At 40.6% G+C, this 14459-nt stretch overlaps 1 non-coding gene across 1 annotated transcript; it reads left to right on the forward strand.

The window, feature by feature from the left end:
• The first annotated feature begins 13955 nt into the window (after positions 1 to 13955).
• On the forward strand, positions 13956 to 14062 carry LOC131176999 (small nucleolar RNA R71). The gene has a single exon (XR_009146760.1). It is a non-coding gene; the product is annotated as a small nucleolar RNA R71 (small nucleolar RNA).
• Positions 14063 to 14459: the final 397 nt, after the last annotated feature.

Consider the following 14459-nt stretch of genomic DNA (forward strand, 5'->3'; position numbering starts at 1 on the left):
ATTGAAAATGTGTGACTCCAATTGGTATGAGGCCAATTGGAGGTGAAATTAGACTCAAAATAGCCCATTTTTCATGTAGACACCATGCCCAAATTCTATCAAAATCATGATCAATTCTCTGCCCAAACCCGGATGACTAAACACTGAAACCCAGAAAATGACCAAATGAACAGTACTGTTCATTTGGTCATAACTCCCTCTACACTTGTCCAAATGACCTGGATTTGATACCATTGGAAAACTTAGATATAGGGCTACAATTTTCATAAAGACCACTGAACCCAAAAATGCCAAAAACCAAACCAAATTGCTGGCCCAAGTTGGGTTACAAAACTGTCCAGACCTGTGTTGCCCAGAAATTTCTGGACATGAACTTACCCGACCAGTTTTGGAAAAATGGCCATAACTTGGTCTACAAGAACTCAAATGTAGTGAAACCAGTGGTAAAATGTCCACAAGACACATACCTACAAAATTGGTATTTTGACCAAACCTAGAAATCAAGAGAACTAGGTCAAATAGTTAGAACAATTTAATACATCAAAACCTGGAATCTGACCAAACTTCACTTGACCCCAGAACAGTCTTTTAGTCATAACTCCCACTAGAAAAATCCAATTGAGATGAGCCATACCTTTCCAGAAACCTAAGAAATAGGGCTACAACTTTGTTTTAGGAACCTTCCTCAAATTATGAATTTAAGAATCTCAAAAAGTGACCTGCAATCACTGTCCTGAACTGAGTCCCTGTTTGCACAGGGTACATGAACCCAGGTCAGTTAATTGGCCATAAATAATTCCACAAAACTTGAAAAATTGTGATAAAAATTTCTCAATGATCATAAGAAATAGGGAAACAATTTTTATGAAGATCACCATGCCTAAAGGTGACTGCAACCTGTTCCATTAATTAGGTAAAATTTAAGTCCAATAGCTGCCTAGTTAAGGAGCCAGAATCTGGGAATGAGTCAGTTATGGTTATCCAACCAAAACTTGAGTTCTAAAAATCAAATTGACATGATTCAAAAGGGAAAATAGAGATAAGACATAGAGGAACAACTTCCATGAAGGAAGTGTGGCCAAACAGTGGTTACAAACTGATCATATGTGTCACACCCCGGCTTAGGGGGCCCCAGCTCAAGCCCCTCTATGGGTGGCCTTCTTGCCAGCGTACCCTTCTAGAGGCCGGACCTGCGACTCACAAGGTACTGTCCGCTTTGTGGAATTAAATCCCTTCGCTTCTGCAGAGCTAGGATTCGAACCCTTATCACTCACGGTTTTGCTTCGCCTCTCACCAATTGAGCTGGTGGAAACTTCGTGTCCCACATCGGAAACGGGAAGAAAAGATTTGGGCCATATATGTGGGAGTCTTCCTCACCTGGTCAGCGCGCTTTTGGGAATGAAACCTCCCAAGGGACAAATCCGTGAGGCCCATGGGTCAAAGCGGACAATACTAACTGGAGAAGGATCTACAATTTGGTATCAGTGGACTCCTCTAGTACGGTGTGTGGTGCGAGGACGCACCAGTGGGCTTGTCACGACCCAGGATGGGGTTGGGATGTGCTTGTTCAACTAGCTACGACCGGGTGGAAACTTCGTGTCCCACATCGGAAACGGAAGAAAAGATTTGGGCCATATATGTGGGAGTCTTCTCACACAGTCGTAGCTTTTGGGAATGAAACCTCCCAAGGGACAAATCCGTGAGGCCCATGGGTCAAAGCGGACAATACTAACTGGAGAAGGATCAGGCTGTTACAATATGGATAGGTAAAAGTAAGACACAAAAACTGAAACTAAAGAAAGGTCCATGAGATAAATTATCTTATGGTAGGAATTTAACCCTAACAAGCCATTAAACACTAAACCACATAAAAGAGTATGTGGGACCTATTTTCCCACTATAGAGTGATATATATACATTTCAAAGAAATAAGTAATAATTTGTAATTGCTCAACGTGATATGTAAAGTCAAAACAGTGAAACTGAACCTAAAGAAAGGTTCTTGAATTAAATTGTTTTTAGTAGTGACTTATCCCTAATAAGTCTTTACATGATAAATTACATGAAATAGGTATGTGGGACCTATTTTCCCACTACAAGGTGACATAAAATTAGTTGATACATAAAATGTAAAGTTACCTAAATGGTTTGCTAAACACATAAGTCATAGGAAAATACACTTGGAAACTATGTTTCCATCATATATGAAATAACAATACTATAACTATATGTATAGTACATGATATAAAATAATGAGAGTGATAAATACATAAGTTATACGAATAAATGCTTGGGACCTATGTTCCCATTATAATAACATGGAAATGGTATAAAGCATGGGTAGTACATGAAGTGAAATAAAAATATGTTATGAACCCTTAATAGTATATAGCATGAAATAATAAAACTATAAGTGCTTAATCGTACTAATTTGTCCAAAGTATGCCTAGGCTTATATGTATATAATTTGATCGATTGGTATACCAATTAGGGACCATATGTAGCAGTACTGCTTACAGAGCAAATCATGAATTGACAATATATGTAACACCCTAGGCAAATCCCACATCGACAAAACACGGGAGAGATGCTGGGTTCATAAGTTGACAGTTCGTAACCCCTATTGACGCGTTTTAAAATCGTGAGGGCTTCGGCTCAGAGCGGACAATATCACTAGTTAGTATTGTCCGCTTAATGGCCCGGCCCACTAGTGATATTGTCCGCTCTGAGCTGAAGCCCTCACGGTTTTAAAACGTGTCAATATGTAGCAGTACTGCTTACAGAGCAAATCATGAATTGACAATATATGTAACACCCTAGGCAAATCCCACATCGACAAAACACGGGAGAGATGCTGGGTTCATAAGTTGATAGTTCGTAACCCCTATTGACTCGTTTTAAAACCATGAGGGCTTCGGTCCAGAGCGGACAATATCACTAGTGGGCCGGGCCATTACATTTGTGGTATCAGAGCCGCTCCGCGTGCAAACTTGAATGATGGTGGGGCAAACCTCAGCGAGGACGCTGAGTCCCATAAGGGGGGTGGATTGTAACACCCTAGGCAAATCCCACATCGACAAAACACGGAGAGATCTTTGGGTTCATAAGTTGATAGTTCGTAACCCCTATTGACGCGTTTTAAAACCGTGAGGGCTTCGGCCCAGAGCGGATAATATCACTAGTGGGCCGGGCCATTACATTTGTGGTATCAGAGCTGCTCCGCGTGCAACCTTGAACGATGGTGGGGCAAACCTCAGCGAGGATGCTGAGTCCCATAAGGGGGGTGGATTGTAACACCCTAGGCAAATCCCACATCGACAAAACACGGGAGATCTTGGGTTCATAAGTTGATAGTTCGTAACCCTATTGACGCGTTTTAAAACCATGAGGCTTGGTCGGGCGGACAATATCACTAGTGGGCGGGCCATTACATTTGTGGTATCGAGCGCTCGCGTGCCTTGAGCGATGGTGGGGCAAACCTCGGTGACGCCGAGTCGTAAGGGGTGGATTGTAACACCTAGGCAAATCCACATCGACAAAACACGGGAGAGATGCTGGGTTCATAAGTTGGTGGTTCGTAACCCCTATTGACGTGTTTTAAAACCGTGAGGGCTTCGGCCCAGAGCGGACAATATCACTAGTGGGCCGGGCTGTTACATTTGCATGGCCCGGCCCACTAGTGATATTGTCCGCTCTGGACCGAAGCCCTCATGGTTTTAAAACGCGTCAATAGGGGTTACGAACTATCAACTTATGAACCTAGCATCTCTCCCGTGTTTTGTCGATGTGGGATTTGCCTAGGGTGTTACAATCCACCCCCTTATGGGACTCGGCCCTAGCCGAGGTTTGCCCCACCATCGCTCAAGGTTGCACGCGAGCACTCTGATACCACAAATGTAATGGCCCGGCCCACTAGTGATATTATCCGCTCTGGGCCGAAGCCCTCACGGTTTTAAAACGCGTCAATAGGGGTTACGAACTATCAACTTATGAACCCAGCATCTCTCCCGTGTTTTGTCGATGTGGGATTTGCCTAGGGTGTTACATAGAGTATCGCTCCCACGAGGAATTTTTGTTTAGCAAGTACCAATCTACACAGAAATCTTGACTGTTCAGGCTATCGAATACTTAGGGAATGAAGTTTGTTAACTTTAAATACTAAAATGGTAAACTTAAAATGAAATGATTTATTTGAAGCAATTCTAGAATTAAGATTTCACACTTAAATCATACTAGGGATGTTATCTCGTTTATTTACTGAATTGATGATCATTTTCCTTGATGGAAATCAATCCTAAGCTATCCTAGATCCTCTCTCAAGGCATCTAGGGTGTATTCTAATTAACTCTAATCGTACTTTCGTGGTGATCAAATCAATTAAAATCCTTTAAGACCTTTGACCAATTTTTAGGTTCCATAAAGGTATCAGCCTATGTCTAGGTCAGAATTCCTAGGTTTAAGATCTCAATTTTCTAATGTTAATCTTCACCTTTCAGTCCTTCAATTAACATCTATAATCATAACTAAGTGGGTACCAACACATAGCATGCATTAAGATCACAAGAAATTAAATTAAGAAATGAATCTCAAACCCAATAAATAAAACTCAGTGTTCATCGATAATAATAATTACAAGAGCTACTCTCCCAAATCTAGAATAAGAAAACTACTCACTCATGGTGAGTTCAGCAAATGTCATGACAAAAAAAGTAAAAACTATAAAAAGGGAGAGTTATGCAAAAGAAATAAAGTAATAAAATTCTGTCTAAGGAGATGAAACGAAGGAACCAAAGAGAGTTTCAGCTTTGATCTTGTGGAGCTTTAGCTGAAAGACTTCTTTTGAGTCCGAAAGGCTTTAGGAGTCTCGTTCGAACCAGAAAACAAGAGGGGAATTCGAGTCAGAAAACAGGCTGTAGCATAGTACACGGCCCGTGTGTCACTACACGGGTCCCGCAAAGTAGGGTCGTGTAACTTGCTGGAGGAGAATCGAGTGGTCTTGTTTTGGCGCAGAAAGTTACATGGGTCTGTGCCAACTACACGGGCATGATTACATGGGCCGTGTACTTTTGTTCCCATAAGGTTCTTCAAGCTTGCGCCCGGCAGAGACTTACACGGGTTCCTGCAGATTACACAGGTCCACTTACACGACCCGTGCACTTTGTGTTTCTCATCGATTCTCTTGGCTTTCTTCTGGCAGGGAGTTACACGGGTCTGGTGCTTGGTTTACACGACCCGTGTACTTTGTATCAGCAGCAATTCTTTGTCTTTTTACCTCTCCAGGCTTTCCTTTGCACATCCATCCTTTGGGGCTTCACCAAAACACCTGAAATAATGCAGAAAATATGGAATTAAGGGCTTGGCAATAGAATTTATGAAAACTAATGAAATCAACTATTATGCATGAAAATACTTGTCTAAATGCTATGATTTAGAATACAAATGTGCTTAAAAACATCTATACAATTCAAGTGTATCAAATACCCCCAAACTCAAACTTTTGCTTGTCCTCAAGCAAAACAAAACTCTAGTTTAAAGCATATTTCAGGAGATACTTAGGAATACAACCATCAATTTAATAAGCATAGAATTGAACTCCTCCAACCTTCATACCGATTTCCCTCTTTCAAGGCATAAGGGTTCTAACAGCTGCCTGTTTGGAACTCCACCTCGTTTTATGGTGTTTCGACTAATTATTCCTCTATACAAGACCATTAATAAGCCACAAACAACCTATTTTATCGGGGTAGAATTAAGAAACACTAACTCCCCCAATTCTGCCTCTTTCGTAAGTAATTGAGATGAAGTGTTTCAATTCTAACTCCATAGGTATATCTCAATTTTCTATCTCCACTAATGTAGCATGCGCTTTTCAAAAGATCAAAAGGTCTTTAAAAGGGTTGTGATGGGGCTAAGGGGGTAATGACTTGGCTACCAATGAAAGGATTTTAGGGAATGCAAATATGAGGATAGCATGTATGCATAAAATCTAAGTATACTGAGTTTATTTCTACATATTTTGTGTGGAAAGGAAGGGCTTTTGGCTTTTTATACTGTCAAGCATGCTTCCATGACACTTATCTTGGGACTTCTTTTCTTTTTTTTTCCTTTTTGTTTTGTCCTCTCCCCCAAACTCATTGCTTTTGCTGGGTTGGAAAGGCAAATTTTTTTTTTTTTGGCTTCAATTGCACACTCGCATTCTTTCTTGAGTTTCACATCCTCTCTTCATTTTCTTTATGCATTTTGCTTCCTCAAAAGGGTATGGTAGGTGCTTAGGTTAGGGGCTAGGTAAATAATATGGGTAAGCAATAAATTCTAAGGGATAAATATAGGCTTCAAGTTGGCTACAAGGGATATATTTTAATTAGGGGTGGCTAAGGCTTAGTGAGGTTATATCAAAGAATGCCTTAATAATCTCTTCATCAAACGTATGCTAGGATTTCTCCTTGATAGGTCTGAGAGATATGTTTTAGAGTTAGTGAAGTAATTTTTGAGTTTGCTTGTGTTTTAAAATTTGTTCTCCTAATTTTACAAGTTTAATGTGATAAATTAATAGTTATGAAGAGGTTTAGCCAGCCTAGTTCCATAAAAGAGATTAGCTTCTTCATAAACATGTTAGAATCCGTTTTTGCCCATCTAGATACGTTCATTCCTCTATCTTGTGGAGTCCAATTATTAGCTTACAAAAATTTTGGTTATAGTGCTAAGTTTCACAATTTACAATCCAAAAATTTTCATGTAGCTAAATTTGATACACAAGAATAATATAGCAGAATTTAAACAATGCAATGATTTGCATGTAATGATATGCAAGTGCAAATGTATCCCTCCCCAAACTCAAATCAGACATTGTCCTCGATGTCAATATAATGTGCAAGATTGGATGATGCGTATAAAAATTTTAAGGAAGTATAATATTTATTAAGCATGGAAAATTTTTGAACATAAAGCAAATAAAAGAGACCTATGGTTTTGAGTTAGGACTAGGGCATGTAAGATATTACAATGAAGATCATATCCTATAGTCCTATCTCTAAAAGGCCTCTGATGATGATGATGGTGATCCTTGCTCCTCATCCTCCTCATTTAGTTTGTCCATTAGAATGTCTAGCTTGTTATGTGCTTCCTGGAGGCTGTCCTCAATAGCTCGCATCCTTCCGTATATTGTGGTATCCATGCGTTACAGGTATGCAAGGACCGAGTCTGTCGGTGGTGGTGTGTATGGAGGCACTTGGACAGGGGACTCTTCGAACATCCGCTCTTGCCTTTCTTCTTGGGGTTGTGAAGTCTCACCGGGTCTCTCCCTTGCCTCGTCTCTCCGAGGGATGGTGTTTCCTTCAGCGTCCACCAAGTAGCATTTGTTGTCTACCTTCTTACATATCCCCATGGATATGCAAATAGTCTGATCAATTTTCGATGTTCCAGTAACAAAGCGCAGTCTGTGATGTCCTGGAATAAAGCCGAAGTGGAGGGCAATGGTGGTGATAAGGCCTCCATGCACTATGTGCCCAGTAGGCTGATGGAAAAGGCATCGGAGATGGTTGCACAGGAAAAAGCCAGTGCTGCACCGCTGCTCGGTGACCATGCACCATAAGAAAAATAACTCACTGGTGTTGATAACGCTGAGGCTGTTGCCATGGCCTATTATGGCATGGGCGGCAAACCGATGCATGTATCGCAATGCCGGACTAGTGATGCCCATTGATTTGGATTTGTTGGAGTTTGTTGGGCTCTGTGTTTGGTGCAATGGAATCCCAAAAGTTGATATTGTTGTACAGCATGTGGTTCCTTGGGATTTCTTAGTGGCTGGTACTATCAAAGTAGAAGATGGCACTGAACTCGTCCATATTCATTGCCCGGTCTTCACCAAGTAAGCGAAACTCAATTTTGCCCCTGTATTCCCTGTCGGTGGGCCATAAGTTGGCCTTGAAGCTGCCCAAAAATTCCAGCGTTGTGTTTTTGTAGGTCGGAAATTGGAGTTGGGCAAACCTTGTCCACCCAATGCTGTCAAGTAGCCCATTGATTTCTTCTTGCAACCCGATTTGCTCTAAAAGTGGAAAATCTATGTATTTGGTGAAGGATATTTTTCGTGAATGAAATTGGGTGCACATTGCTTTGTGGGTGTTATCTCAAAATCCCCAAGGAATGGAGATTTCTGGTTGTGGAGCAGGTTGTGGCTGTGGTTGTGGTGGGGGTGGAGCTTGTTGAGATGGTTTTTGTGTGGCTTCCCTTGTTCTTGGGCATTGGGTTGGAGGCTGGGGTGGAGAAGGTGAGGATTCTCCTCTTTATCGTGAAGAAGAGCCGATTCTTCTTGCAGATCTCTTTGTAGGAGCCATGGGTGTGTTTTTGGGGAGAAGAAGAGTATGATTTTGGTGAAAGGAGATGAGATTTGAGAGGTTTTTATAGGCTAGGAAGGGAGTAGATGAAGGGTTTTGTGTTTATGAAGGGTTTTAATGCTAGGGTGTATTTAAAGAGCCATTAGGACTCTTCGTTTCAAGCGTTTCGTGCCCCAGGAGTCGCGTCTGCGACGAGATACACGAGTCGTGTATCACTACACGGGTCCCGACATGTAGGGCCGTGTAAATTTCTGCCTGAAATTTTTGAAATCTATCGTAGTACACGGCCCGTGTAAATTAGCTATGGGACCCGTGTAACTTCCTGTCTCTCTGATTTCTTTACTGGATATGTTACACGTCCCATGTTAAATTCAAGGAGCCCCATGTAACCTTCTATCTCTTAGTTATTCTGCTAGAGACATTACACGATCCGTGTAATTTGGGATATAGACCGGTGAAATTTTCTGCCTCCCGTAGGGTTGAGATTGCATGAAGTTTATAGACTTCCAGAAAGTTACACGGGGAGTGTACTATCAGTACACGACCCGTGTAAGTTTCTGGTTTCTCAAATCTTTGGCAAATGAAAAGTTTATAATTCTAACACATGAAATGGATGCAAAGATTAGCTTCCCCAGTTTTGTTCAATTTTCCCTTTTGTGGTTTTGACTTGGTGATTCCCTTCCTCTTTTGATCTCTATTCCCCTTTTCAAGAATCCTACAAAATGAAATGCTAATGAGTACGAAACAAAAATTTAATATTGAATAAAAAGAAAAGAAGAAAAGTTCAGAAAAGTTTTAGGTTGCCTCCCAAAGAGCGCTTGTTTATAGTCTTTAGCTGGACTTTGCTTGTTTATGGTCTGTCAGTAGGAGCACTGAGAGTGCAATTTACTCCGTTTCTATGGGTTCTCCCTGAAAGTAAGGCTTCAGCCTCTACCCATTGACCTTGAATGCACCTAAAGTTTTGCTCCATACCTCTTCTGCTTCATGCAGGAAGACTTAGGTGACCTTGAAAGGTCCGGATCATCTTGATTTCAGCTTCCCTGGAAAGAGTTTCAATCTAGAGTTGAATAAGAGGACAAGATCTCCTTCTTTTATCTCTTTCCTTGCTATGCGCCTGTCATGTCATCTTTTGGTTTTATCCTTAAAGATTTTGGCATTTTCGTATGCATCTTGTTAGATTTTTTCCAGCTCATTTAGTTGTAAGAGCCTTTTTTCACCAGCAGCCTTGAGGTCAAAGTTTAGTACCTGAATTGCCCAGTAGGCTTTATGCTCAATTTCAACAGGGAGATGGCATGATTTTCCATAAACCAGTCGGAAGGGTGTTGTGCCAATTGGGGTTTTATATGCAGTGCGGTATGCCCATAGTGCATCATCTAGCTTCATGCACCAGTCCTTCCTGGATCTATCTACAGTTTTCTCCAGAATCTGCTTTAGTTCCCTGTTTGATATTTCTACTTGACCACTGGTTTGAGGATGATAAGGTGTGGCCACCTTGTGAGTCACTCCATACCTTTTCAGTAGTGTTTCGAATTGTTGGTTGCAGAAGTGGCTTCCTCCATCACTGATTATCGCTCGTGGTGTGCCAAATCTTGTGAAGATGTTCTTCTTAAGGAACTTGGTGACCACTCTTGCATCGTTGGTTGGCGTTGCAATAGCTTCTACCCATTTTGACACATAATCAACTCCAACCAGGATATACTTGTTTCCATGGGAAGAGGGAAATGTTCCCATGAAGTCTATTCCCCATACATCAAACAATTATATCTCAAGTATACCATGCAATGGCATTTCATTCCTTCTTGAACTGTTACCTGTTCTTTGGCATTGATCACAAGCTAGCACAAAGGATCTTACATCCTTAAATAAATGTGGCCAGTAAAACCCTGCTTGTAAAATCTTGGCTGCGATCTTTGAAGTGCCTAAATGTCCTCCATATAGTGATGAATGGCAGTGATAAATGATACTTTCCATATCTTCCTCTAGTATGCACCTTCTTATCAGCCTATCATTACATCTCTTATATAGTAGTGGTTCTTCCCATAAGTAGTATCTCACATCATACAGGAATTTTTTTCTTTGCTGATAAGTCATGTTTAGAGGTAGTACCTTGCATATAAGAAAATTAACAAAGTCAGCATACCATGGAGCTTTGGAGAATGCAAGCCATTAGGAAATGAATCGTCAATTGACAAATCTTCGAAATCTTCCATGTACTCCAGTTTTAGTCTAGAAAGATGGTCAGCTACTACATTTTTAGATCCCTTTTTGTCCTTTATTTCAAGGTCAAATTCTTACAGAAGTAGAATCCATCAAATCAGTCTTGGTTTTGCTTCCTTTTTGTTCATAAGGTACCGGATTGTAGCATGGTCTGTGAATACAATGACTTTTGACTCGATGAGGTAAGATCTGAATTTGTCCATTGCAAATACCACTGCTAGGAATTCTTTTTCTGTGGTAGCATAATTAATTTGTGCATCATCAAGTGTCTTGCTAGCATAATAAATAGCATGGAGCTTTTTATCTTTTCTTTGCTCGAGCACTGCTGCAACTGCAAAATAGTTCGCGTCGCACATAACCTCGAATGGTAGCTCCCACTTCGGTGGCTACATTATTGGTGCTGATATCAAGGCCTCTTTGATTCTGTTAAAGGAGACAAGGCAATTTTCATAAAAATCAAAGGGAACATCTTGGTTTAACAAGTTAGTGAGTGGCTTAGCTATTTTGGAAAAGTCCTTGATAAATCTTTTGTAAAATCCTGCATGTCCCAAAAAGATTCGCACTCCCTTGACTGACGTTAGTGGTGGCATATTTTCAATGATCTCAATTTTCGCCTTATCTACTTCAATTCCTCTTTCTGATATCAAATGTCCCAAAACTATACCTTCCCTTACCATAAAGTGGCATTTTTCCCAATTTAGGACTAGGTTTGATTCTTCACATCTTTGCAGCATCTTAGATAAATTAGCTAGGCAATCATCAAAAGTAGTTCCATAGACAGAAAAATGATCCATAAAAACTTCCATAATATCTTCAATATAATCAGAAAATATAGCCATCATGCATCTTTGAAAGGTAGCCGGGGCATTACAAGAACCAAAAGGCATTCTTCTATATGCAAATGTTTCATAGGGACAAGTGAATGTTGTCTTTTCTTGGTCTTCTAGGTGAACAGGAATTTGAAAGAATCCCGAATACCCATCCAGGTAACAGAAATAAGAGTGTTTCGCAAATCTTTCTAGCATTTAGTCAATGAAGGGGAGGGGGAAATGGTCTTTTCTGGTGGCACCATTCAATTTTCTATAATCTATGCACATTCGCCAACCAGTGACTACTCTAGTAAGGATTAGTTCATTACTTGCATTATGGATAACAGTTGTCCCACCTTTCTTAGGAACTACATGTACTGGACTAACCCATTTACTATCAGAAATTGGGTATATGATACTTGCATCTAGAAGTTTTAAAATTTCTTTCTTGACTACCTCTTTCATGTTTGGGTTAAGTCTTCTTTGGTGTTCGATTGTGGGTTTACTGTTTTCTTCCATGGGTATCCTATGCATGGAAATCGAAGGGTTGATTCCCTTCAGGTCTTCTATTTTATACCCTAATGCTTTGCTATGGATCCTAAGTTCTCTTAACAATTTTTCCTCTTCTAACTTAGACAGGCTAGCATTGATTATAATAGGATATTTAGAATTTGAGTCCAGAAATGCATACCTTAACAAAGACGGGAGAGGTTTAAGCTCTACCTGTTTGGCATTTTCCTGGAGCTTACCTTCGGTTTGTTCCTCCTTCAAATCCTCAATCTCTGAAGCCTTAGCTAAAGGTAGGGGTGGAGGAGCTGCCAACTATTGTGCACATGCTGCTATTTCAGTATTTTCATCATCCACTATGTGGCTGCGCACAATACATGCTTCAAGAGGATCTTTAGGATGTGTTTTATGAAATTCCTCTTTAACTTGTTCGTCAATTATGTCAACTTTGAAGCATTCATCAGGTTTAAATTTGTGTTTCATTGTGTCGAACAAGTTGAACTCCACTTCTTCTTCTCTTACCTTGAGGGTTAATCGTCCATTTTTTATGTCTATGATGGCTCCAGCGGTTGCCAAGAATGGTCTTCCCAAGATGATGGGAATTTGGACATCTTATTCCATCTCAAGGACAACAAAGTCCACTGGAATGAAGAATTTGCCATCTTTGATAGGGATGTTTTCAAGTATCCCTACAGGATATTTAATGGATCGATTAGCCAATTGCAAAGAGATTATTATGGGTTTCAGTTCCCCGATTTCTAGCTTTTTGCATATTGATAGAGGCATTAGGCTGACGCTTACTCTAAGATTGCAGAGGGCCTTGTCTATTTTCTTGTTGCCAATGATACAGGGTATGGAGAAGCTTCCTGGATCCTTCAACTTTGGAGGCAGTTTGTTTTGTAGAATGGCACTACATTCCTCTGTTAGAGCTACTATTCCATAGTCCTCTAGCTTCCTTTTCTTTGACAGAATTTCCTTAAGAAATTTGGCATAAGATGGCATTTGAGAAAGTGCTTTAGTGAAGGGGATGTTAATATAAAGTTTATGTAAAACTTTTAAAAACTTCCCAAACTGCTTGTCTAATTTGGCTTTGTGAAATCTATGAGGAAAAGGTAGGGGAGGCTGGTATGGTTCTGGTAATTTCTTTGTCTTCCTTGCTTCCTCTTCTTGATCTTTCTTAGCTTCTTCCTCCTTTTTCTCTGCTTGGTCTTTAGATTTTTCTATGGTTTTCTCTGTCGATTCTACCTCTGGTTGTACTAGAGTTTTCCCACTCCTCAGTGCAACTGCCTTACAATGCTCCCTTGGGTTCATTTTTGGTTGATCGAAGTTTGCAGTGACCTTACTTGAAGAACTTGCCTGCTGAGCAATTTGATTCTCTAGCATCTTGTTATGGGTAGCAAGTTGGTCCATTCTGGAAGTCAGCTATTTAATCAATTCAGTTTGTTATTGTTGAGCTGCTAGGAATCCTTCCATCATGGTTTCCATGGTCATTTTTGGTTTAGGTTATTGAGGTTGGAGAGGTAGCAATGGCTATGCAAGGTTCTGACCTCTGTTCTGAAATCTAGGGGGTGCTGGAGGTTTGTACCCTTGTTGCTTGTTTATTGGTTGGTTCTGCTAACTGGACCATGAGAAGTTTGGGTAGTTTCTCCATCCAGGGTTATAAGTATTTGAATACGGATTGTTTGGCTACCTCTGGTTGAAGTTTCCTCCATTATTCACATAGTTCATCTGTTCTGTAGGTTCGTTGAAATTGTTGTATTCTGAATTCATGTACCCTCCTTCGTAGCTGCTTTCATGTTGACTATTTGTACCAACTGCGTTGGCTTGCATTCTTTCGAGTTTCTTTGTGAGCTGATCAAACTGGGCATTTATCATGCTCAGGGCATCTACTTCCAAGACTCCTGCAGTTCTTCTTGCATTTCCTCTTTCGTTTGACCACTCATAGTTATGGTATGCTACCCTTTCTAGGAGTTCAAGTGCTTGTGGCACTGTTTTCTCCATTAGATCACCCTCTGCAGTTGAATCAACTGTGCTCTTTGTAGAGGGTAGTAATCCATTATAGAAATTTTGCACCAATAACCAATCTTTTATGCCATAGTGTGGACATTCCCTCTGTAGGTCTTTATATATTTCCCATGCGTCATAGAATGATTCTCCCTCCTTTTGTTTGAAGGTGTTGAGCTCAAGTCTCAGCTTTGTAGTCTTTGCAGGTGGGAAATACCTTGTTAGAAAAGCTTGAGAGAGGTTTTCCCAGGTAGTGAATGTTCCAGTCGGTTGAGAAAGTAACCACTTCCTTGCCCTATCTCGAAGGGAGAATGGGAATGCTCTAAGTCTTATTGCTTGATCAGACACTCCATTCATATTGAATGTATCACATAAGGCAAGAAAACACTGGAGGTAGTAGTGTGGGTCCTCTGTTGGTGAACCTGCAAACTGGGTTTGTTGAATCATTTGGAGCTATGCTCGTTTTAATTCAAAGTTGTTGGCTTCCACTGTGGGTCTAGTGACACTGGGCTGAAATCCTTGGACAGATGGAGCTCCGTAATCTCTCAAGAGTCTTAGTCTGTCATTATTATCGGCCATGGTTGGGATT

This window comes from Hevea brasiliensis, unplaced genomic scaffold (assembly GCF_030052815.1).
Source record: "Hevea brasiliensis isolate MT/VB/25A 57/8 unplaced genomic scaffold, ASM3005281v1 Scaf304, whole genome shotgun sequence".
Taxonomy (NCBI): domain Eukaryota; kingdom Viridiplantae; phylum Streptophyta; class Magnoliopsida; order Malpighiales; family Euphorbiaceae; genus Hevea; species Hevea brasiliensis.